Below are 27441 nucleotides of genomic sequence, written 5' to 3' on the forward strand. Positions count from 1 at the left end.
TTTGGCATTTGCTGAGGCAATGCTGGCAACCCTAGCACCATTTCTATTTGATCGAGAGGTTCAGGAATAAAAACAGACTACAACATGGCTATTTGCTGCCAGCCATTGCAATGTCCAGGTCTTCCCATTCCTCCATTAACCCAGCTCTTCTATCTTCCCTGAGCAAAGCCGGGGTGAAATCCCCATGCATAAGGCAAAGCGTGGGGCAGCCAAGCTTGGTTTCTCTCACAGCCAATTACAACGCAGCATGTCCAAAGGTGGGGATTGAAATACTTCCTGCTTCCTCTGAACACTTTCTGAGCAGAAGAAAATCTTTTTAAAACTGAGGCTTGGATTCCCCCCCCCCCTTCCTTTCAGATTGCTTCTTTTTTGTTGTTCTTAAAATGCTTTTTTTTGGTGGCAATTAGGTTTGGGGGGATTTTCTCTCACAGTAAGCACTACAAGTAAGTCAATTACAAAGCAGCATTTAAAGGGGCGAGGACTTGATTTGAGCTTGGAGACTGCTGGTGCAGAGATTCCCAACAAGAAAGTGTGGGTCCAGCCAGCAATGAACCTCAGGTAAAACTCCCATGCATAAACGACCTCAGATAAAAGCTATTAGGAAACAACCATTTCCCATAAAAAACAAGGCAAACCACTTTTAAAGGTTATTTCTCAGCCCCTAATCCTTTTCTACTCAATCAACTGAGTAGATGCGGCCAGTGTATAGCAACAGTCACAATTGCCTGGCAGGAATACGCAGGCGTTAAGCAATGACTACAATCTGGATGCTCAGATCTCTAAGCAGCGCAAATGTCATGAGGGCAGCATTCGGCATAGCACAGTGATGTCGAGGCCAGAGGTGCTGAGGGCTGGCAACCAACCTGGGCCAACTCCCCTCAGGGTAGGGCATCTGCTTGGCATGCAGAAGGTCCCAGGTTCAATCCACGGCATCTCCAGTTAAAGGGACCAGGCAAGTAAGCGATGTGAAAGACCTCTCTACCTGAGACCCTGGAGAGCCACTGCCAGTCTGAGTAGACAATACTGACTTTGATGGACCAAGGGTCTGATTCAGTAGAAGGCAGCTTCATGTGTTCATTTTCCATACTGGCAGGCAAACTGGAACAGTGGACAGCGGAGGAGGGAAGGGTGGGTGAGTATTCCCAGCAGCATTCAGCATAGCTCAGTGTAATGTGTGGGCACAGCAGCAGCTAGAAGATGAGAAAGGGAAGAAGGAACGGCTAGGAGGCTGAAATATGGCATGCCCTGTCCTATGAGCAGAGACGGGAGTGTGCAGCTCCTTGCATGCTCATTCCCCAGGCAGCCTAACTTGCTTTCTCTAGGAGTCAGTGGGATTCTAAATATTCAGGATTATTCTGAACATTCGGAATTATTCTGAATAGAGGAAGAGTTGGTTTTCATACCCCGATTTTCTCTACCGAAAGGAGTCTGAAACAGGTTTATAATTGCCTTCCCTTCCTGTCCCCACAACATGCACCTTGTGAGGTAGGTGGGGCTGAGGGAGCCCTAAGAGAGCTGTGACTAGCCAAGGTCACCCAGCTGGCTTCATGTGTAGAAGTGGGGATACCAACCCGGTTCACCAGTTTAGCCTCCGCCGCTCATGTGGAGGAGTGGGGAACCAAACCCCGTTCTCCAGATTAGCCTCCACCGCTCATGTGGAGGAATGGGGAATCAAACCCGGTTCTTCAGATTAGAGTCCACCGCTCTTAACCACTACACCACACTGGCTCTCAATATCCGGAGTTATGAAAGTTTGATTTGGAAGTAGGTGCTATATTCCAAATATGTAGGATTGCCAGGTCCCTCTTTGCCACCGGAGGGAGGTTTTGGGGGCAGAGCCTGAAAAGGGCATTTGGAGAAGGGAGGGACTTCAATGCCATAGAGTCCAGTTGCCAAAGCGGCCATTTTCTCCAGGTGAACTGATCACTATCAGCTGGAGATCAGTTGTAATAGCAGAAGATCTCTAGCTACTTCCTAGAGGTTGGCAACCTTATAAATAAGACATTATTCAGTGAATTCTGAATATTTCTAAATCTCAGTTGTGTATCCTTAGCATGCAGTATTCTTTGCTTCATGTTCCAGTGTTGTTATCAATATTGTTCCACAGTGATATGGAAAAGTTTGAGAAACTACTGGAAGTAGTTAGTGGTATCTAAAGTAAGAGCCATCATAGTGTCAGCCAAAGCTAAGCATCTGCAACCAAACAATTTTTGAGAAGCTGGAATTCTCCCCCCTCCCCACAAACTTTCAGATACCATTGTAAACAGTTAATTTTATCTTTTGCCATGAAGCAAAACAACAACAACAACAACACATTTTAAAAAAAAGGTCTGGTAAGGATGCCATGCTGTTATTGACTTTGAAGCTCAGGAATAAGTATTTTGGGGATTTGAATCCTCAGTGGCTCTTAGGGCAGCTTATAATTAAAATACAATCCAAATCAAAACAAAACAAAACCAGCATTATCAACAAAATCAAAAACTGGCAGCATGTGGGGAAAAAAACTATAAAATCTGCAAAAGCTATTAAAATTAAAAGTACAATAATTCAAACAGCTGCGATAAAAATATACAAGCAGAGATAAAATGAAGATATACAGGGCAGCCTAACACCCCCCCCCCCATTAATCCAGTAGGGCCTTTTCCAAGCTATATACAAAAAAAGAGAGAGGGGAAGATGGAAGAAGCCTTCCAGACCTACCACAATAGTGTTTATGTCCCAAAGAACAAAGTTTTATTATATCAAATTAATTAATTATAGTTGTTTCATTGTCAGCCTGCTAGTGTTATTGCTTAAAGGACTGGACTGCATTATTTGTACAAACTGGATCACATCAGTCTCCGTCTCCACAGCAGGGGAAAGCCAAGCTGAATTTCCGTTTGGCGCGGCATACATTCCTCGACACGCTTGTAGCAAAACTGAATGCACAAAGAGGATTTGTGTATCTTGGAATTTAGGAATGCAAAGGAGGAGATTCTAGGTAGTAATACCGTAATCTACTGTAATCCATTTGGAGGATATTTGTTCATTTCCTGGTGCTACTATTGTCTCGAAGCCTACAGTCGAATTTCTGTCCTGTTTTGGCTACGTTGAGGCTGGACCCTGGAAGTAAAAACAACCCAGCCGTTCACATCAGTCAAACTGACAGCAAATAGAAGGTAGCAGACAGTGTTGAGAACAGCCTAGCAAGTTTCAACTGTTTGACTGGCAAGGAGCCACGCTAAGCATGCTGTGCCTTTGGAAATAGGTGTCTATCTAGAGCTCGGAAGGCATTCAAAAATCAGGTTGCATCAAAAGTGTTCCAACTTCTTAGAAACCACTTTCAGTAACTAAGAAAAAAAAAAGGAACTATCTCTTCAGAAGCAATTTTGAACAAAAGCTATCAGTCAGTACTGATTTATTAGCCTTTATTATACTGTACCAATATTGGACTTTTATAACATATGCAAGCCCGTTTGGGGATAGCAATCTTGTGTTATTTACTTGGTTATTTATAGCTATGAGGAAAGTTATATAGTTGCACTGTCATTGGTCCTGTTGTTTATGTTATGTAGCTTGTATCATATTATATTTAGCACTTTGTGATATACTTGCACTCCTGTGTTTGCTTCCTTACAACCTCCGGGTAGTAGTTGGAGATCTTTTGCTATTACAACTGATCTCCAGCCAACAGAGATCATTTCCCCTGGGAAAAAATGGCCACTTTGGCAATTGGACTCCATGGCATTGAAGTCCCTCCCCTCCCCAAACCCCTCCTCCTCAGGCTCTGCCCCAAAAAGCTCCCGCCAGTAGCGGAGAGGGACCTGGCAACCCTAAATACAGGGCAACTAAGACTAACCACAAGAAGTATATGGCATACTGGCACCTGTTTTGTCTGGTGGGGCTGGGTCTTGGGTCATCTTTGCTGGAGCCAGGCCAGGCCGATTGAGAAACTGTGGCCCAGCCTGTCTAAGAGCCAAAGTTGTACACGCTGATGATGTCAGCAGCTGTTATGGTGTACATTGGCCGCACCACCAACTTTTTTCTGGTCTGTCTGTCTCCTGCCTCCACTGGCTTGCCTGGTGCCATCTCTGCCAGTCCACAGGCAAGTACATTTAGTATGTTAAACTGACAGCTTTGGTCACATTTAGAGATGGGGATAGCAGCTTGGTTGCAGCCAGAAAATATGATGATTTACAGTCCGCTTGTCTCATTGAATGTATCTTTGTTTATTAATGATTCATAGTCCACTTGTCTTCCCAAGTTGTGTTAAGACGTATCTTTGTCTATTAATGATTTATAGTTCACTTGTCTCAACGAGTTGGGTTAAAACATACTTTGGTTTTTTGTGCTTGTTGATGATGAAGAGCCAGCATGGTGTAGTGGTTAAGAGCGATGGACACTAATCTGGAGAGCCGGGTATGATTCCCCACTCCTCCACATGAGCGGCGGAGGCTAATCTAGTGAACCGGGTTGGTTTCCCCACTCCTCCACATGAAGCCAGCTGGGGGACCTTGGGCTAGTCACAGCTTTTTTAGAACATATAAAAACTAACTTCTTCTTCTTCTTTTCTATCATGTCCACCTAGGGTTGCCAACCTCCAGGTACAAGCTGGATATCTCCTGCTATTACAACTGATCTCCAGCTGATAGAGATCAGTTCACCCGGAGAAAATGGCTGCTTTGGCAATTGGACTCCATGGCTTTGAAGTCCCTCCCCTCCCCAAACCCTGCCCTCCTCTAGCTCCACCCCAAAAACCTCCCACCGGTGGCAAAGAGGGACCTGGCAACCCTATGTTCCCTCCCCTTAGTCACCTCTTTTCTAAACTGAAATGTCCCAGACTCTTCAGCATTTCCTCATAGAGAAGATGCTCCAACCCCCTAATCATTTGGGTTGCCCACTTCTGTACTTTTCCAGCTCTGCAATGTCCTTTTTGAGATACAGTGACCAGAACTGCACACAGTATTCCAAATGAAGAATACTAATACTCTGCTAACTATGGTTAACTTTGGTCTGTAAAACCATTATCTGAAGTTGGTTTACTAACCACTAGTTTTAACTATGGTTTCACACACACATGAATGTGTATATCCTAACTTAATCCTGGCTAGTGCTCTGGCAATGTTCCTACATGCTCTCCAGCAGCAAAGATGCTTGGCTGGAGCAAAGGTAACAAAACCAGCATTTCTGTAGGTGAACCAGGATTTGTACACAAGCCAAATCCGGGTTATTTTAACTAATCATAGTTAAAATAAACTGTGGCTTTGTGTTATATCTGAACTGAGCCCAAATGAGAATTTTCTCTGAAGCAGTTGAAAAACTTCTACAAATGTAAAGAAAAGATCCAAATTGATTTTAACAAGGAACTGAAATAATATAATGTGTTTTCTTGCTCAAGTAAATTCATAGAATGAAAAGGACACCTTTAACTGAGGACTTAACATTTTCCACTATCCTTCGTATATCACAGCCAGGCTTTGGGAAATTAATTACATTTCTTTTAAAAGCTTAATTTTTCCCCAAAGCTTTTTAAAAAAACCACCCAGATGCTTTCATTTTGAAGCCAAGCAATCTTTTTTATATTCAAGAAAATGCAACTGATTCATGAACAGAAAATGCAAATTTAATATCACTCCTTTCCCTTGTCTAGCTTTGAGAAAGTCTTTTGTTCATAAGCAAAAAATGTCATTTTTTGGGGGGGGGGGATTAGCCCCATTATTTAAGAGAAAATGTACCCATACTTAACAGACTTTCTTCTTCTACTCTGTCTAGAAGTTTCAATTATATCTGCTTGTTGGTTTTATGGTCTTAATTATGTAGTTGTCTATTTTGAATAACTGAAAGACTGTGGTAGAAACTGGAAAGTGGTGTAAGGGTGATGCAACTTCACAGGGGGAGGAAAAGAATAGGAACTCATTACTTTTTACGAACAGCAAATCTTTTCAAATACTTGCTGAGGCAAAAGAACATTGCTTAAAATTAGTATCAGGTGTGAAGGAAATAAAAATACACTAGGTTGAAATATACGTACAATGTTAATTTAATTTTTTTTTAATTAAAGCCTCTTTCTTGGTAGTCAAAAAACAGGAAAGTTATAGGTAAAACACACACAGTGAGGGGATTGGCCAGTCCTGTCAGCAGGGAAGAAAGGGAAGTACAGATTTAGTGACATCTTGCAGCATATTATGAAGGAAGATGTATAAAATACCATGAAATGCTGATAGCAATTTAAACACAGCTCTGTGATGCCCTTCTATTATTTTTAATGCTTCTTTTTTGTCCTTGCCCTCTCCTGTTTCTCTCACACCGTTGCCATGAATTAGGGCTGGATTGGGGGCGGGCAAGGGGACAGGTGTCCTGGGTGGCAAGCAGAGAGGGGGTGGTGGCAGGAGGTGGGGGAGGCTCAATTGCCTGGAAGAGATGGCTCGTTCTGCAGTGCATGCACCCCCTTCCCCAGATTAGGCTGCTGCTAGGAGGTGGGGCTCAGTTGCCCAACAGAGATAGTTCGTTCTGCAGTGTGCATGCCATGTTCCCCCAATTAGGCGGCTGTTAGGAGGTGGGGGAAAGGGAGAGGGAGACCCTGGGCCACAGAGGGGAGTCACAGCCCTTGGTAAGGCAGAAGCTGTGGCTGTTAGTTGGGCGAGACTCTGGCAAGCAAAGAGGAGGGGGAGCTAAAGGTTCCTGATGAGATTTCAAAGATGTCAAGTTCTGTGCAGTGGGTGACATAGACCCTCCAGGTAACCTTCCTTGGCCTTGGTAATCGCCCTCCTTCTCCTGGCCGAGGCACCCTCTGCTGTTCCACCTGCAGGACCTTCCAATTCCTTGTCTTCCCACCCCCTTTGAAGGACTACACATTGACAGTGGCCGTGATATAGGGCTGTCAAAAAAAAAAATTCGGTACAGTTCGGATTCAGCCGAATTTGGCCCTTGTGGGTTTGGTACGTGCCGAAGTCCGAACTCCCCCACTTCGGATCCATTCAATTCGGCGGGAATTCAAAGTTCGGAAAAAAATTCGGCCGAATAAAGCCATTAAAAACACAATCGCGCCTTTCCGCGGCTCTGGGGGGGGGCATTTTTGGGCTTAGAGGTCCCAAACTTTCAGCAGAGCTTCAAAGGACGTATATTGAAAGACTCCCCAAGTTTTGTAAAGATTGGGTCAGGGGGGGCTGAGATATGGGCCCTGAAAGGGGTCCCCCCCACCCTTAATGTGTATCTCTCAGCAGAGCTTGCCGACCACGCACAAAGCTCCCGGCCCGACAAACAGCTGATGAGAGCAAGGGCGGGGCAGGTGCTAAGAACTTTGCAAAGCAACACAACTGAAAAGCAACACCTTTGCAAACATGCAAAGGGCGGGGCAGGTGTGAAGAATTTTGCAAAACAATACAACTGCAAAGCAACACAAGCACGCAATGCAACACCTTTGCAACAGTGCAAAGCAACACCTGACACCTGGGAGTTTGCATACCATGGAAAGGGACAGAGGCAGCTAGCTATGCATAATGAGCAGGAGTGGGTGGAATTTCTCCTTTTGCATTGGACTTGGGACCAGGCAGATGCATTCTTTAAGTCACCATTTGAAAACCAGTTTTGAGCAAGCATCAAAATAACTTAACTGATCTTATGAATGAGGAAAAACCTGAAGAATAAAAATGAAGCCCCCCCTCAAACCAGGGAGAGAGAGACTGGAGGGGGAACACACACCCCAGGCAGAACCGGCAAAAGCCCCCTTTGGCTTCCCCCCCCACCCACAGAAACTGCTCCCTCCCCCCACACACACACAGACTCTGCTTTCCCCCCCCACACACACAGAAAAGAAAAATTATAGATTAAAGCCCCCAAAGTGGTCTTACTGTGGCTGTCTTCTGTTCCAGCAGGAGGGGCTGGGAGGCTGGGTAATCCAATATGATTCCATTTGTATCCAATATAAGATCCATATGTATGCATCTCTCGAGGGTGATCCATTCATCCCAATAGGGAAAAGGGGAAAGCCCATATCTCGGGGGGCCCTGACCCAATGTTTACAAAACTTGGGTGGTCTCTTAAAAAGCCTTGACTGAAGCTCCGCTGAAAGTCTGGGGTCGGCACACCCAAAAATGCGCCCCCTGCAGCCACGGAAAGAGAAAAGGGGGGAGCCGATATTTCAGCCCCCACTGAACCCATCTTTACAAAACTTGGGTGGTCTCTTAAGAGGGATTCTCTGAAGCTATGATAAAAGTTTGGGGGCTGCACCCCCAAAAAAGCACCCCCTGCAGTCACGAAAATGGAAAAGGGGGGAGAGGAAAAAGGGGTGGAGCCCATATCTCGGGGGCCCCTGAACCAATGTTTACAAAACTTGGGGGGTATCTTAAGAAGCCTTGTCTGATGCTCCACTGAAAGTTTGGGGTCGGCACACCCAAAAATGCGCCCTCTGCAGCCATGGAAAGAAAAAGGGGTGGAGCCCATATCTCGGGGGCCCCTGACCCAATGTTTACAAAACTTGGGGGGTATCTTAAGAAGCCTTGTCTGATGCTCCACTGAAAGTTTGGGGTCGGCACACCCAAAAATGCGCCCTCTGCAGCCATGGAAAGAAAAAGGGGGGGAGCCCATATCTCGGGACCCCCTGACCCAATGTTTACAAAACTTGGGTGGTCTCTTAAGAAAACCTGTCTGAATATCCCCTGAAAGTTTGGGGTCAGTACCCCCAAAAATGCGCCCCCTGCAGCCACGGAAAGGAGCGAATGTGCACAAGCACCCCCTCACACACACATGAGGATTTCCCTCTCTCTCTCTCTTTCCCCGGCCGGCCGCACAGCAGCTGATTCCTCCAGTACTCAATCCTGACTGATTGGCCAGAAGAAGACCCAGCTTGGCCACCGATTGGCCGGGGGAGGAGAACGCTGCTTACTGAAGGTTATGCTGCTTACTGACGGCCCCGAATTGGCCGCATTTATTCACGAACTCCCGAACTCGCTGAATTCGCCCCCCCCGGTTGCCCGCCAGTTTTGAGTTCGGTTCCTCCCGAACTAAAAACCGCCGAATCAAGGGAAATTTGGCTGATTTTCAGTTCGGGCCGAACCGAATTGACAGCCCTACCGTGATAGGCTTTGAGCACAGGAGACATCTGGGGGAGGGGCTTAGGGAGCATTCTAAACACTCCCAGGGGGAGAGTTTTGGGGGCTGGTGACCATTAATGGCTTAGAATGCTTGTGCCCCTCTTTCCTGCCCCCCCACCGCCTTGTGTTCTGCTGAGACGCTGCAAGCCCTGGAGAAGCCTAGAGTCAAATGGGGCAGAGGGGAAGAGGATGGGCTCTTCTCTTGCCCCTCCCACCATTTCAAAACTGGGAGTTGCTTGGCTTTGCCAAAGGCCACAAGTAGACCTGCCCCCTCATCTGAGAGGCTTGGCCTTCCCCAAAGAGCCTGATTTTACACCTTGGGAAAGGGAGGGGAGAACAAGAACAAGCTACTTGATGTGCATTATATGCCATCAAGTAGCTTCTAACTTATTAATCAATGACCTTTTTCTGCATCACAGATTGCTCTAAAACTTGTCTTCTGTCCCACTTTCTTCATTAGTCTTTAATGTCAGGATTTCTCAGCTGGGCAATTGTGATTCCAAATAAGGTTACTGAAACATAGAAAAAGGTCATAAGGAAACCACAGCTCAGAGAGATTGATATGAATACATGAGTTGTAATGAGCCATTGAGATGTACAAATGGGTTAAGAGAGCCCTAAAAAGAATAGCTACTTTATTATTGGACTACGCTAAAACATTGTTTCTTTTACTATCTGAAGTATTTCCAGCTTTGAGCAATCAAAGTACTTGGGGAGAAAAGAATTGTAATCTATGTTGTTCTAGAAATGTTTTGGCATGTTGTGAGTAGCCAGGAAACTCCGTACAAGCAACATTCTCAAGCACAAGGGAGGCTATATCACTAATAACCTCTAGTGACACTTAAGTCTGGATTGTTTGCCAAGGATTACTAAAATCTGGGCTGTAGCTTGATGTTAGTGTTGTTCTTCTACAATCAGTGCAGTCAGTACAATCGGTGCTGATGGGTTACAGCTTTGGTGGTAATATAGCAGCCAACATGTCCAAAGCTGTTTAAATATGTCAGTCCATGAAGGAAAGAAGAAGACTTGCACAGTATGTCTTCCATCTTTTGTTTGTAGAAGAGACATTTGCAAGAGATATGTGCTGTTGCCAGATTATCTGCTTCATGTAAATCCTGACCTGACGTTTCAACCCTATAACTGTTCTTTCCAAAATAAAATGGTAGCCCTTTAAATGTCTATACTCTAACATGATGCAGCATCTCTTAATTCTGTTGTAATCATTCTATAGTAACACTTTTGTTTTCAGCATGGATATTCTTTTCTATTCTATTCTATCATCTGCAGATGATAGCAGATGTCTTGATAATTACATAGTAGAATGTAGACCTTATAGAGGGAAAACAGAGCCATCAGCATCTTTGTTACTGTTGCTGAAAGAGCTACATTTTCCCCCAGAAAGCTATGTGAAAGTGTTTGTTTTTAAATTATAAGAAAAATGTTATGTATCACATGCATCCATATCTAGCATTTTATGTCGAAGTAAAATCAAATATTATAACTTCCTCCAATCCAAAATTCTTTTCTAGGGAAAATCCAAGGAGAACCACATCAGGGGTGTGCATTTGAATACACCTGAGCTGAAAATATACTCAAAAAATACCTTATCAGTATTTTTCGGATATATTCGGCATCTCAAATATATTCAGGATTCTCTGGTTTTACATTGGTTCTGTTGGACTTGCACTGCCACAGTGGCCCTGGATTCTGCTGGGCATTTGCACATTTCAATTGGTTCTTTTGGGCTTGCAAAAGTGCCACCCCACCTTGAGTTTCCACTGTAGAGATTCTCTGGTTTGATTTTGGTTCTGTTTGGCTTGGCATATTGGCTTGTGGTTCTACTGGGATGACTGGGTTCTTGGGCTTGTTGTGTTGGTTCTTCCATGGGAGACATTTGACCAGTGATTACTATTTTTAGGCATAGCTTTTGCCGTGGAAGCAGCTTGGAGCTTCCCCCCCCTCCATAGTGAGGGACATCCTGTTCAGGTGACCATAGAATTGGAACCCGTGGTCCAATCTACTTGAAATTTGGGAGTTATTTAAAGGACCGGCACCAGCAAATACTATGCAACATTGGTGCCTGTACTTTTAAAAACAACCCCCAGGCACATGGAAATGTTCCCCTTAGGGAATAATGGAACCAAAAAATTCTGATTCCTGAAAAAAACCTAAATCAGAATACCATACTGGTATTGGAGGTTGTGGATATCTGGCAAGGACCGATAGGGAGATGCCAGAAGCGGTAGTTGCAATGGTAAAAAAGGAATGCGCAGCAGGGCACATAGCGGGCCTCTATGAGGAATCACCTTTGCCCAACATCAGGGTGTCCCCACTGGGGGTGGTCCCTAAGAAGAAACCTCAAGGGAATTTCATCTTAATTTCACCTTTTGCACCAGGGAGGTGTCAGGGGCGGCTCGGGAGTGCCCCCACCAATTATGCACTGGGCCAGCAAGTGGTTCCATTGGCTGCTTACCATACAACATAGCAGAGGATAATCTACAACCTTTTAATAATAAATTATATTTTCCCTCCTATTTGTAAAAAAGGAAAAGAGGAAGACCCAACAAGAGATGGATTGACTCAATAAAGGAAGCCACAGCCTTCAATTTGCAAGATCTGAGCAAGGCTGTCAAAGACAGGACATTTTGGAGGACTTTCATTCATAGGGTCACGATGAGTCGGAAGCAACTTGACGGCATTAACACACACACACATTTGTAAAAAGCAGGTGATATAAATAGTTGTGGCTCTTCCAGTGTTACTTGTTGACTATGCACAACCATGTCTTAAAATGTGTGCAGAAATGTGATAGGAAATGTTACCCATACCTGTTCCTAAGGGAAATTACTCATTCCTCAGCCTAACTTTCCAGTGTAGCATTTTGCTTAATGTACGTCTCTGGAAACCTCCTTGGCATGCCAAGGCTCCTGAGTTCCATTTGAAAGCATATTAAAACACAGTGTGCACACTGATGGCATAAAAAGTGATATAACATATTGCCTTCAGATCTACTACTTGGTTTTATCAACAATGTTATATCATCACAACTTTGCTGTTTCACTTAAGTCTTCACCCCCACCCACTGATATTTGGGTTTGTTTTTTAAACCACAGAATAGATACGAGTTTTGAAATGAGTGCCATGGCTCACCCACGGTCTGGGGTATACTTTCAGGTGGTCCTCAAGATCATGACAGAAAATATAGAGGGAAACTCAGGAGACATTTCCCAGAGCAAATAGTAATGCTCAGCCCATTCTTGAGCTTTCGGCGGCCAGGGACGGCTGGGAGGAGGCACTGCTGTGGCGCCTCCTAAGCCATTCTACAACTGCTGAAAGCTCGAAAAAAGCCCTTTAAAGGCTTTTTCCTTTTAAAATGGGGCTTTTCACCCCATTGAGAATAGCAAGGCTGTGCCTGCTAAAAAGCAGGCGCCGCCTCACTCTTCTCCGCACTGGCATACTTGGGGCGAAAGTTGACAGGAAATTGCCTATGGCAGCCCCGCCCCCGGAACACCCCAGGAACACCCCCAGGATGCTAGAATGCCCCCCAGAATGCTGGCACAGGCCTTTACCCTATTGGGACGCCGTTGGAAGGCGCCATCAGTCCCAGAGTGGCTCTGCCATGGCAGCACTGGGAGACCAGCGTCCAGGCCTCCCTATCGGTGTTGGGGCCACCAGTGGTGTGGAGGCCCCCAACACTGGCACCAGCCCCTTCCTGGCCTCTTGAGGACTTTCATCCTCAGAAGTCAGGAATGTGCTGCTAATGAGTTAAACCCAAGCTCCCTCTGCATTTGCAGACAGAAAGAACATGCAGAGTGAAAGGAAAGTAGATATGTTGCTAGTTGAAGAAGAAGAAAGGTTGGTTTTTATATGCCCATTTCTTTAACTTTTAAGAAGAATCAAACCGGCTTATAATCTCCTTCCCTTCCTCTCCCCACAACAGACACCTTGTAAGGTAGGTGAGGCTGAGAGAGCTCTAAGAGAACTGTGGCTAGCCCAAGGTCACCCAGGAGGCTTCATGAGTAGGAGTGGGGAAACCAAACCAGTTCACCAGATTAGAGTCTGCCACTCTTAACCACTGCACCACACTGGCTCTTTCATAGTTGATAGGCACATATTGCTAAAGCAGAAAGATAAGAAAAATGTGATGGTCTAAAAAGAAACAAACTAGTATAGTAGACTAGGATGTAAAAAATGATTGCTAACTGGGATGCTCAGTCAGCCACTGCTTTGGTTCATCATGATCCATTCCCAAGCCTCCATCAATACAGCAGAATGTTCAAACAGTTCACAAATGTTTGATCATGTGAATAAATCCATTTGTGCATGCACATTGTCATACAGCTTTCCCTTGCCTTTCCCCCTTTCCCCGCTGCTTCCTCATGTATTGTTCACCGCATTTGTGAAGTGCATAAAGTATTTACATTTAATTCACAGTTAGTGACTTACAGATGTGTCTCCTTCACCTATAGCTGTTGAACTCAGTGTTCATTAACAGGACTGGCAAGGGAACTGCAAAGCTGCTTGACACGGAGTCCAGTCAATTTCCAGGCCATTTGATGAGGGGTGAAGTGAAAATGGGCCATATGATCATGGTACATTCAAAGATCGATGACATTTTTTCTAGAGTGGTCAGCATTCCTACTAGTTAGTTAAGTACAGAGAACAGAGGAAAGATTCAAACCAACAGAATTCACACTATTTCCTCCTCAAATCAATAATGCATTTATTTAAGGTATTTATAGCTTACCTTTCTCACTGAGACTGAAGGTGGATTAGTCAGTGCAAGTCAAATATAACCGACAAGATGGGGGCATCTAATAAACAAAGCAATAAGGTTTGGATTGCAGAAGTCTGAAAACGAGCCGAAATCTGAAAATGAAGCTGAAAATAAAGCCGAAACCAAGCTTAAGTATTAACATGACATGTTAAATGATGCAGAAATTAGACTCTGCGACCACTGGTAACATTTTCTCAGGCAATCTTGCAAAGAGAACCTTAAATTGATTGGCGCCATCTATTTCTGAAGTATGCACGTCAGCACTCAGTGAGATTTTCTGGTTTGTCTGAAGATTTATTATATTAAATCCAGGCACTCCTGGCTTATTTGACAGTCTGCAAAGGTAATCAATATAGCTGCACACAGGTAATTGCTCATTACAAGGCCTTCATCCACAACCAAGTCTTCTGCGCTTCAGTTTAACATTACATTTTCATGCATGTCAGAAAACTATTTTTACCTTTCTGATGTACCATTTGTTTCTGACAAACTTAATACTGTTTTAATTCCCTTTTGTATACGAATCCATTTGATCTGTCCTTCTTCAAAAAGGAAGTACTGGACTTGCCTTTGATCCAATCCAACCAAATGCGGCCTCTTCAGCAGAAGTTTAATTATTTTAACAGGTAGTTAATTAGTGGGATTGCTTTTGTTTGTACAGTAAAAGTGATGAAAATCTTGGTGATGGCCAGAGTTGTATATTTGGAGTGCAGAGGAGAGTCTGTAATGAGCCTGATTAGAATTACTGTTTAGTAGTAGGTTAACTTACCTTTTGAACTAATGCAGAAAGACTCATTTTGCTGTCAAAACAAATCTTGAAACTTCTTGTAAGAAGAAGAAAGAAATGTGAAGCCTGTCATCTATATTTTTGTTCCTGATACTCAAGGAAGGTTGTGTGATAATCTATGGGTAGTTTTTTCAGGGTAAATTGGCTTGCGTGTATGAATAATCAGACATAGATTAATCAGCATGAATAGTACATATTCCCTTCTTGTATGAATGGGTTCATTTATGAATAAGCTTCCTAGGCCATTTCAAAGGAACATATGTGCAGATGTGCTTCTACCGCCAAAAGGTATGAGGTTTTAAAGTGTGGAAAGACTTTGTGCGCATGTCAGTTTCTTCATGCCAATAAAGAATAGATAAATCTTTCTGTCTATAGCAAACTTATCAGGGTGCTGGCATCCCACCAGCGCAAAGCCCAGCACCAGTGTCACGGGAGACATTCCCGGGGTATGCCGGAAGAGCTGCCAGTAGACAGCTTCCTGTCCCCTTTTGCTCATTTTGGCTTCTCCCTCCCATGTGTCTGTCCCTCCCATCTAACCCCTTCCCTCAAAGCAAAGCAGAAAGGAGTGAAACCTTCATGAAATGTGCAGGAAGACACCGAAGAAAGGCTGCAAAGTTAGTAAGGCAGCTCCCAGCAGGGAGCTGTTGAAAAAGGTGGGGAGGAATACCCAGCAAAAGCACACACAGTCCCTTTAAGAGCTGACCCGCCCCCTCCAGGTAAAGTGCAACAAGGCTGCTTTTCAGGGGGAAGGACTCAAAAGCTCCATGATTCACTGAGGCTGCCTAATTAATCACAAGGTACTCCTGGAATTTGGAGGGGGGAGCACTCATGCATATGATGTTTGAGAATTCGGAGCAGAAAACTGTGCAGCAAACCAAATGCAAATTTCCCCTGCATAAATGACCCATGTTTTCCATTGGAGAGGCAGTTTAAAAATAGACCCCACATTTTGCTTTACATGCAAATTATGGGACTCATGTGGCGATTCTTCTAAGTGAGTGCCACCGCCTGCTTTCATGGTTGCCTGTTATTCAAGTGAGCACTTCAATTCCCTGTAAAACAATTCTATATCTCCAAAATGCCTGAAAGTTGGCAGAAGGGTTAATTAGGTTAAGGGGACAATCCCTGAGAATTTCACCTCAGTTGGATGGGAGAAAAGTTAGAGCCAACATGTCTTTTCCATTGAAACCCATGGAACTGAGTGAAGAACAGAACAACTAAAACCAACTAAAACAACCAAAACTGATCTGGAGAACCGGGTTTGATTCCACACTCCTCCACATGAGTGGTGGATGTTAATCTCGTGAACTGGATTTGTTTCCCCACTCCAGCTGGGTGACCTTGGGCTAGTCACAGCTCTCTTAGAGCTCTCTCAGCCCCACCTACCTCACATGGTTTCTGTTGTGGCAAGGGGAAGAGAAGGTGATTTTAAGCCAATTTGAGTCTCCCTTAAGTGGTAGAGAAAGTTGGCATATAAAAACCAACTCTTCTTCTTCTTCTTCTTCTTCTTCTTCTTCTTCTTCTTCTTCCATGTAATAACTAATTTTACAAAGGGTAATTGTAAGCTAAAATGAACAGAAAATGAAATGTTTTGGTGTACCTTCCTAGTCATACAGAGAGCTCTGTATTTTCAGTAGATGCTCTCCTTTTCCCTCTGCACAATAAGCTGCCACTTGCAGGCATCCACTGGGATTACAAAATGTTTCTGACCATTCCTGAGTAGCAGCCGACACCTGCCAGGTCTCATTTTCAAAATGTCATGCAATTCTGCTGTTCAGAGACTGTACAATAACAGGGAGATCAGGATTATACTGTATCCGTTTGCTATGTACACCCAAAAAAGTCAGCAAGAGCAAGAGCTTGTCAAGCTACAGAATGCTGGAAATTTCCCCATAAAACTTTATGGACATAATCTCTCAATCAACGTTGATTACAGATTCATGAGCCCCAGCTAAATGTTCTCAAAGCAGAACCCTTGGTAACTTTTGCTGACCAAATAAAGTCCTGCTTCTCCTTAAACCAAAATTTGACAGCTGTTAATTATTTCGAGTGGTTTCATCAAGGAAGACTTGGCTTCAGTACCCTTGAAGATAGAGTTACAGCAGGGGAAATGATCCTGCTGAAAGAATTACCAGTGCACAGGAACATAACCAAGAAAAACTCTCCAAAAACTATATTGCCTGTGCCTTTTATTCTGTATATGTGATGGATATTTTACTGGTCATAGACTGTTCCAATAAATTGTACTATATTGTGATGATAGAACAGAAGGAATCGTTGGTTTTGTAAATATATATGTACATATATATTTGCACAGATTTCTTATTAACAGGATGAACCCTAACATATTCCCCTTTCAGGTGTGATTTGCTTTGAGTTCAAATTTATTTCTGTAGATTTGACTGATTGGCATGAACAACTCTTATTTTAGAGAGGGTCCTGAAATGAAGCCATTAATGAAGAAAAGGCAAATCTTGCTAGGTTTTGCATATTTGTTTGTATGTTGATCATCAGTTTCAGTTCTCTGATATGGGCTGCTGGGTTTGTAGCTCCTTTTGTATTGTACTGTGTACATATGTCATACATAAGGTTTTAATACATGATTTAATTGGTGTGTATAACTACAGAACATGTTTTTTTATACATACACTATATGAACAATCTGTAATACTGATTTATTGAGGAGCAAATAAAATTGATAAATGCATTTTATGGGGAAAGTTTGGGGCAAGGGAAAATGGTGTAAAATTAAGAGCCACGAATTTTATTAGCACAAGGGTGAAGCTGTTTAGGGTGAGGGTGACAAGCTCTAGGAGAGCCAGCATGGTGTAGTGGTTAAGAGCAGTGGAGAACTAATCTAATCTGGAGAACTGAGTTTGATTCCCCATTCTGCCACATGAGTGGTAGACTCTAATCTGGTAAACCGGGATTGTTTCCCCACTCCTCCACATGCAGCCAGCTGGGTGACCTTGGGCCCATCACAGTTCTCTCAAAAGTCGCTCAGCCCCACCTACCTCAGAAGGTGCCTGTTGTGAAAGGGAAGGGAAGGTGATTGTAAGCTGCTTTGAGACTCCTTTCAGTAGAGAAAAGTGGGGTATAAAACCAACTCAACTTCTTCTTCTTCAATATAGTTGGCATTATCAACCAGTAAAAGTTCCACAGGCATGGGGCACATGGGGATGGTATGAGGTCATTGATGGGGGTAGAAACTAAAGAATGAAGTTACTTCCAGGTGGACCAGGTCTAGGTCCATAGGCCACCAGTTGCCAGTCCCTATTCTGTGCTACATTAATAATGTCTAAGTAATCATAAAAGGACTCTGGTGACCAGGTCTAACATCCATTATTTTCAGCACCCCAGATGGTTGGTGGTGCTCAGTCTACTACCTGGAAGGCCTCAGAGGCCATTATTTTCAGCATCCCCAGTTGGAAGGCAGTGCTTTGACTTTTTACATTTTATAGGGCCATTATTTTCTTTATTACATTTTCTTCCCATGGAAAAGAATGCCTGTTTAAAGGGCTGAAGCACCATCAACGAACTGGGGCCAGGGACCCTTCCTCTTTCTTCCTCCCTCCCTTCCCACTCTTGCTGCCTCTTGGGGGGCGGATTTCCTTTAAATTCAATTCAGGAAAGTTGGGAATGGCATGATTATAATTGTCATTAAATATCAGGTGTACTGTTCTGATATTGCCAGAACAATAACAATGCTCCCAATATTTAATGAAAACAGTAATCGTACCCTTACTAAATTTCTGATATGGAATTAAAGCAAAAATTTTGTGCATGCATACCTCTAGTCCGTAGGCTTAGAATGATGCAGCCCTGTTTAGGATGGCACAGTTGATCTCTTAACTGCTCCCTGTTGAACACCCTGAGTGTGTTCACAAAGCACTTCAGACAGATAATTTGGATATACAGATAAAAACAGGCCTGTCTAGACTCTAGATGTATAAGGATTAATTTTGTCCATTATGGAATGTGAGAATAAAATGACTTTTAGTAAAACCCTGTAGGTGTGAGCACTTTCAGATCAGGCAGTGTTTCCCAGGAATTATCCAGTCACGTGATGTGATGGGTTTAAACATTTGATGAGTTTAAATGAGTTTGAGAAATTATTAGTGTACTGTAAACACAGCTAAAGTACACTTAAGTATTCAAGAAACAGATTGATTGCAATGAGACTATAAACTAAGATGGCAAAGATATCTACCTGTTTGAATCCCACTAGATAAGTGAGAAAAGTTGCTTAAAGAAGTTACTAATTTCTCCTGATATTAGAAAAGACTGTTTCAAATGTACTTCTTACATCCTATCCACTAGTTAGATTAGCTCAACTTTCCAAATAGTTTATTCTCTGCTGAAATTGTGCTAAGAGTAAAGGTACCCTGATAGTTGCCATGCCAACCTCCAGGTGAGGTCTGGAGATCTTACAGAGTTACAACTGATTTCCAGACTAGAGAGATCGGTTCATCTGGAGAAAAGGGCTGCTTTGGAGGGTGGACTCTATGGCATTGCAGCCTGCTGAAGTCCCCCTCCTCCCCAAATTCCACAGTCCCCAAGCTTCACCCCAAACATCCAGAAATTTCCCAACCCAGAGTTGGCAACCCCACCTGATACATACATGGTGGGTAGAGATCATATCTAAGGGAATTTAAAAGGAACATTGCAGTGAAAATGATGATAGCTTTACTTTGGAAACAGCAGGGGTTCCCATAAAAAGGTGTGGGTATGGACAGCTTGCCACATAATGCTACTGGATTGGTTTCCAACCTATAAATACATGTTGGTAAGAAAAAAACATCAACTAGTCACAGGTTGAGGGCAGCAGGAAAAGAGGAAGACCCAACAAGAGATGGATTGACTCAATAAAGGAAGCCACAGCCTTCAATTTGCAAGATTTGAGCAAGGCTGTCAAAGATAGGACATTTTGGAGGACTTTCATTCGTAGGGTCGCCATGAGTCGGAAGCGACTTGACGGCACTTAACACACACAGTCACAGGTTAAATTTTTAGAGGTTGGTCTCCTTTTGTAAACGTTTGGAATTTGTACAACCTATTGAACAGGATTAAGAAAGATGTACTAGAATGTTTTAATAGAAGGGCTAACAATTTGGATACTCTTTTAATATTTTTATAATACAATTTTACGTCTTTGAATTTTGCATATTTTACTTTTTGTATGTATGTAAATCAGTATCTGTTCTTCTTTTTAGTGTCTGTATTATAGTAAAAAAACCTATTTAATTCTCTTGAAGGTTCTACATACATAACTGAATTTATTTGATGGATTGAGGTTAAGTGAATGTATTATAAATATTTATCATACACAGTTGTATTATACATAATTTATATACTACATGGAAAAATGTACTGACAGACAAAATTCACTATGAGATATTGTAAAATGCTTCCATTTAAATATTTTTCTAGAATAAAATAAAATGTATAATACAATGTGGCTTTGAATGATAATGGGAAGGGGTGTTGTTAAAATATAAGTAGGAGAAATTTGATTTTCAGTATAAAATCTCCCATAATCCAAGCCTGGATTTTAAAATATTAAACTGCAGAAAACGTTTGCACCATAGAGAATTATCTTTTTTTTTTTAACCTCAGCTTTCTCTAGATGTTTTACTGAAACATCCCTGTTCAACACATATGACTCATCCATGAAAACAGCTCTCCCTCTGTAAGGGTTGCCACCTCTGAAAAGGGAAATTCCTGGAGATTTGGAGGTGGAGACTGGGGAGGCTGAGGTTTAGAAAGGAGGACAACCATTTTCTCCAGATGAACCGATCTCTCTAGTCTGGAGATGAGTTGTAGGAACAGACTGCTGGATGAGTTGTATGAACAGACTGCTGGACTTGATGGGCCTTGGTCTGATCCAGCATGGTTTTTCTTATGTTCTTATGTAATTCTGGAAGATCTCTAGACCCTACCTGGAGCCTGGCAACCCTAGTTTCTCCACAGCACAGTTGACAACATTGTCAAGGGGAATTTTTTTAAAATCAGAATTAAAAATTGGTCAGCTTTTCTGTCAAAATTTCTGTCAGTGGGATGCACGTGGCTGCTTTTGCTCTAGAGGCCTTCTTCACTAATACAAAGACTTGTGCTACCGACATACATTCACTTGATGATAATAAGTAATGTCTAATATGAAAATGGTCACATTATGAGAAGGCAAGAGTCACTAGAAAAGACCATCATGCTAGGAAAAGTTGAGGGCAGCAGGAAAAGAGGAAGACCCAACAAGAGATGGACTGACTCAATAAAGGAAGCCACAGCCCTCAATTTGCGAGATCTGAGCAAGGCTGTCAAAGACAGGACATTTTGGAGGACACTGATTTATAGGGTCACCATGAGTCAGAAGCGACTTGATGGCACTTAACACACACACACACACACACACACAGAGAGAGAGAGAGAGAGTTCAACAATAAGGTTTCTGGCTTAAATGGAATTTGTTTCCTCCACAATTTACATAATTTTTACAACCTGTTCCCAAAAGATCGATGCCCTTATGCAACCCCACCATTTAAGCAGTGCATAATCAGAGAGGTGTGTCCTTTGAAATGTTTGAGACAATATACTGCAGTTGCTAGGGGTGGCAAAAAGTCTTGGTTCAGTATAACTCAGTGCCTAGTGTTGCCATCTTCCAGGTAGTAGCTAGAGAGCTCCTGCTATTACAACTGATCTCCAGGCAACAGAGATCAGTTCCCCTGGAGAAAATAGCCGCTTTGGAAGGCGGATTCTATGGCATTATACCCCATTGTAGTCCCTCCCCTCACAAAACCCTGCCCTCCACAGGCTCCATTCCCAAAATTTCCAGGTGTTTCCTAACCCAGAGCTGGCAACCCTATTAATGCCTCAGCACATATAATTCTTTTCTTGAAATTAATGATCCTGCTTTTTTTTAGGGTTCACTGTTACACAAAGAGAGTCTTATATGTGAACAATTACACGACCATAATATTCTATGCAAATGTTCTAATGAGGGTGTATAAACTGAACCTGCAATCCCACTAGGGTTGCCAACCTCCAGGAGATCTCCTGCTATTACAACTGCTCTCCAGCCAATAGAGATCAGTTCACCTGGCCGCTTTGGCAATTGGACTCTATGGCATTAAAGTCCCACCCCTCCCCAAACCTCACCCTCCTCAGGCTCTGCCCCAAAACCCTCCTGCTGGTGGTGAAGAGGGACCTGGCAACCCTAAATCCCACTCCCACTCACCTGTGTATGTTCCTTGTATTTTAGAAGATCTGGGAAAAATTATATTGATTGCAAACCAACCTGATCAAAGATGAGTGGTGACAGCTAATGTCCCACCTATGAACATAGGTATGTGAGTCACCATACTGATTGCTTCCTTTTTCCTCTGGGAAGAAGAAAGAGCGGCTGTTGTGAATCTCAGGGCAATGAGGTGCTAGTGAGGTGACAGGACCTGAGGTGACCGACTGGATTGCAACTACTTGAGTTTGGTGGTGGAGAGTTCTTGAATGTTCTTTCATACAAAAAGCAAAGAAAAACTGGCATAGCAGTGAGAAAGGTTCTACCCCTGTCTTGGTCTGCTGCGCTCATGATTTTCTGTTAGTTGAGTGGCATTTTTAATGCAGAGGAGCATTTCAAAACATGACCTTCTGTGATAATCCCCAGCTTCTCTAGTTGACAGGACAGGTAATGTGAAAGTCCTCTGCCTTGAGGCCCTGGAGAGCTACTGCCAGTCTGAGTAGACAATACTGAACTTGACAGACCAATAGTATGATTCAGTATAAGGCAGATTTATGTGTTCTCCTAATCTGAAGTGATGGGGCTTACTCTGCTGCCTTGGGTTTCTGTTGCCTTATTGCCCTGTAGGCCTCAGCCCTGAGAGGAAACAATTGTTAAGAACGAGTTGTTACTGTTTTTAAATAAAAATATATAGGGGGGGGGAAATCACATATGGAATATTAAGCACTCCTTTGCGATTTTTCATTGACCTTGACCATTTTTCCCCTCACAGAAAAACTAATAGCTAATCCTTAGGTACAAAGACAACACTGTTGAGGAATCATCTAAAGAAAGCTTCTCTTCTAAGAAAAAAAAATGCAGCCGCACCGCTAGATTGATCATTCTCAGTGTGAAAAGAAAAAGAAAGATCTTTGTAAAAAGCCTCCGCTGTATTCAGGGCCTGATGGTTTCTCTTCATCATTTTATTGGGCCTAGGCTTTCATCCATCCACACAAGGTGTGACATCACATCCATCTCAAGTGTCACTTAGCAAATAGCCTAGACTTGCTTGATTAAGTGCATGGGGAGCTTTTGTCCCCCTCTTTTGTCCTCCCTCTTCTCCTAGGAAGAATGGGCAAAAGTAGAGAGCTACCAAGAATGGGGATGTAAGTGGGTAATACTGCTCAACCCTGAGTGAAGAATGAAAAGAGAAAGGGCACTCTCTTTCTCTAGGTGGGTTGGAAATAGAGTCTCATCATTAGGGAGGCACTCTAGCCCAGTGGAGAAATAAGCAAGCCCCTGTTGCAAGGAAGCTTTTGCTAGAGATACACGCTGGTAATTTTTTAAAAGTGAAATGAAGGTTGTTAGAAAGGGGAATTGCTGCTCATAGAATAGCCACGGTCTCCCTCTGCTTTCAGCTTTTTAAGGGACGTGTGAATTCCACCTGGTGCTGGAGAAACATTTGATTAACTGACCGCTTTCATACTCTTAGAAGGGGCTGCCATTTCCCTATTTGTTTTCCACTAGACTAAGACCTTTTGAGCAAGGCTGTTTTCCTTGCGGTCACCCGTCCGACGATGTCGGGGCTTTGTTTTTGATTATGCCTGCCGTTTCCGACCATCAGAGGTTGCCTCCCTCTCCCTGCTTGTTTCCGTGCATTTTCCCTACATTTTCAGGGACCTGTTTTATCATTAGTTTGAAAACAGGAAAGTGAGGGTCCAGCGAGCAACGAACCTCAGGTAGAACTCCCATGCATAAATGACCTGAATTGGTTATAATACCATCTATCAGCAGTAATGTGAGTGGGATGAACTGTGAGGTTTTTTTCTCTACAGAACCATAATCTTCTCCAAGTGGTGAGCTGGTTTCATGGGGAGACCATCCCATTCAGCCCAGCCCATGTGGTTGTGAGGTCTTAAAATATGACAAGGCATTTAAATATTACAAGACCCTTATACAATGTAAGGTCAGCTACTACTGCAAGATCTCTTGTATACATAGTTGGAGAAAGGGTTATGTAACTTCACGATTGCTCTAAAATTGTTCGAGCAACGTATAAAGCTTCTGCCTGTGTGATTCGGCTTGACTGCATGTTTATTGTGCTTTTCGTGGGAAATGTAATGGCTGAAAAATCTTTTGTACAGACAAACCTTTGTGGTTATAGAACTACCTCACTTCAGTCTGGCCACAAAAGAGAACAACAATATGCTGAAAGTAGGAATATAGTGTGTATTGGAGTCTTCCAAGAATCTTAGGTATATACAATTATTTTCATGCTGTTGTCTCATATAAAATGTATCCTTGGTGTATAAATCAGTTTCTGTCATGTGTTTTCATGGCACATACTCAGTCTTGGGTGTGTTTTTTAATATACTATATCTAAGGGGGAAAATCTGGTCCAATAGGGGTATATAAAATATTAATCACACTATGTGTGAAGGTGTGTTGCTGCAATATTTCATATTATGAAGTGAAAATGGGAAGATGGAACAGACAAGTGATATGGAACTAGTTTAAGTTACGCTATTATAAGGAGATTATTAATGTATTATCTGATGCCATGGTTTACCTAACTGTTCTAATCTCCGAACAGATAATGCTAGACATAGCTCTTTACAATGAATTCCTTAAACAGTCTAATGCAAAATACACTTGCACGGGGAAAAGGCATTAAGTAAATACAGGTATTTAAAGGAAATGAGCCAAATACATTTTTTTGTTCCCTTTATGAACATCAGACCTCATTCTGAATACCTCGCAAGCAAAACTGAAAGTTTCAGAGAATGAAGGAAGAATGATAGAAGAAGAAGAAGAAGAAGAATTGGTTTATATATGCCGACTTTCTCTACCACTTAAGAAAGAATTAAACTGGCTTACAATCACCTTCCCTTAACCTCCCCACCACAGACACCCTGCAAGGTAGGTGGGGCTGAGAGAGTTCTAAGAGAGCTGTGAGTTGCCCAAGGACGCCCAGCTGGCTTCATGTGGAGGAGTGGGGAAACCAACCCGGTTCACCAGACTAGCATCCGCTGCTCATGTAGAGGAGTGGGGAATCAACCAGTGGGGAATCAGCTAGTGCTCCACCACTCCAAACCACCGCTTTTAACCACTACACCACACTGGCTTTCTTCTATGAAAGAAAGACACTCAGAAAGAAGGCATGGTGCCCTTGCTTTCTATGCAGTCAGACTAGCATCAAGTTCTCCTGAAAAACAACCAAAAAAACTGGAGACTGTATAGTAGGGCTGTCGATTCGGTTCATCCTGAACCGAAAAACCGCCGAATTTCCCCCGATTCGGTGGTTTCTGGTTCGGATGGAACCAAACTCAAAAAAAGGCGGGAAAAGGACGCGCCGAATTTGGCGAGTTCTGAATAAATTCGGCAGGTTCGGCGTTCCCGAACCTGCCTTTCCCTGCCTTTAAAGACCCCCCCCGCGCTCCTTCACGGGGCTTCCCTGAAGGCGCTCGGGGGGGCCAGCTGGGAGGCGCAGATCTGTTTAAAGAGCCCCCCGCATGCCTTCATGGAAGCCCCGTGAAGGCCTGCGGGGGCCCCAGTTTCCCCCCGAACTCTGGATCTTGCGCCGAATTTCGCGGATCCGAAGCGGGGGAGTTTGGACTTTGGCACGGCCCAAATTTAAAAGGGCCGAATTTCGCCGAAGCCGAATTTTACCGAATTTGTTTTTTTCCAACAACCCTACTGTATAGGGGCTTGCAACCTAGGAGGTGGAGCACTACAATCTACCTGAGAGTCACAATATATGGATTTGAAGACCTGAGCTTTAGATGAAAGAAAGGGCACCAGATGGGACCAACACAGGGAACATTAACACAGGCTTTATGATGAGTACGAACAGTCATAACAAACCAGAGGGAAAACAGGCTTAAGAATAATGGTTTGGCTCCAACCAGCGATTCTGCTGATGAAAAAGGAAGGACCAAACTTTGGCCATCAAAAAGATTATTCTGGGCATCATGAGACCAGCATGGACACATGTCATGTGGGACAGGAGCTGTAGAAAGGAGGGCAATTGTGTGAGATTGAGGGAAACAGGTGCCTGAAGAGTTTTTAGTTTAGAAAAAAATACAGGAGATGATAAAGTTTTATAAAATTGTGCATGGGGTGGAGAAAGTGGATAGGGGGAGCTTCTTTCCCTCTCCCATGATACTAGAACTTGGGGGCACCCAGTTAAATTGATGGGCAATGGGTACAGGACAGACAATTGTGGAATTCCCGGCGGTGGACGTAGTGATGGTCATGAGCACTGATGGCTTTCGAAGAGGGTTAGACAGACTCATGGAGGAGGAGGACAGGTCTGTCAATGGCAACTAGCCCTGATGCATAAAGGGAACCTCCACATTCAGAGGCAGTAAAACTCTGAAACCCCATGCCAGAAGGCAACATCAGAGGCAAGTTTTCTATATGCTTGAACAAACCAGTTTTCTTGGCTGATATCACGATGCCTGGAAATACTTAATAATTTGGTACTATTCAGTTGGCTCATGTGGTAGTTAGAGTGGTGGATGAGGTGTGGAAAGTCCTGGGTTCAAATCAACACCCTGCCATGAAGTTCACTGGGCCAGTCATTCTCTGTCAGTCTAACCTATCTCAGAGGGTGGGAGTGAGGATAAAGAGGAGGGAGCGGTGAAGAGCTATCCTGAGGTTTTTAGTGGGATTGAAAATCTAACAGACAAAGAATAAAAACAGCCTGGAGTAGCTCACCACATTTCCATGATCTAGAACAGCTCTGAGCTTAGTGACAAAGTAAAAAAAAAAAGTGAATTTAATTGGCTGGATATGATTGTGGCCAAGGAATTGACACACATGGAGAAGCAGCAGGCTTTAAGCTTTTTGAAAGATGAGGGTGGTTTTTTTGTTCATGGTTGGCAGTGGGTTTTTTGCCTGTCATCACAGCTTTGCCTTGGGCCAATGGACATTCAGATCAGTAGGGCTAGCTGAAGACGCTTTTGTGCCAAAGCAAGAAAGTACAAACAGCACCCTGCAGTGTGCACCTGGTCTTTCCCCAACCGGATGGTGCTACTGATCACAAATCTATGTTCTGCTGTTGCAGTGACAAAGCTCACTATGGTTGTTTGTGCATGAGAGTTTTATCTGAGGTTCATTGCTCGCTGGACCCACACTTTCCTGTTGGGAGTCTATGCACCAGTAATCTCCAAGCTCAAATCAGGAAGTATTTGAATTCCCACCCCTTGAAATGCTGCTTCATAATTGGCTGTAGTGAGATAAAAGTTCTTTCCCCCCCAACCCAATTGCTACATAAAAAAGCATTTTAAGAACAAAAAACCCCCCTAAGCAATCTGAAAGGAAGGGGGGGAGGAAGAAATCCAAGCCTTGGGTTTAAAAAGAGCTCCGAGGAAGCAGGAAGTATTTCAGTCCCTGCCTCTGGACATGCTGCTTTGTAATTGGCTGTGAGCGAAACTAAACTTGTGTGTGCCACACTTAGCCTTATGCATGGAGATTTTACCTGGGCTTTGCTGAGGGAAGATGGAGGAGTCGGGTTAACAGAGGAATGGGAAGACCTGGACATTGCGAGGGCTGGCAGCAAGGTCATCTCTAATGGACGGAAAACTCATGCATAACT

Source organism: Euleptes europaea, chromosome 8 (assembly GCF_029931775.1).
Source record: "Euleptes europaea isolate rEulEur1 chromosome 8, rEulEur1.hap1, whole genome shotgun sequence".
NCBI lineage: Eukaryota > Metazoa > Chordata > Lepidosauria > Squamata > Sphaerodactylidae > Euleptes > Euleptes europaea.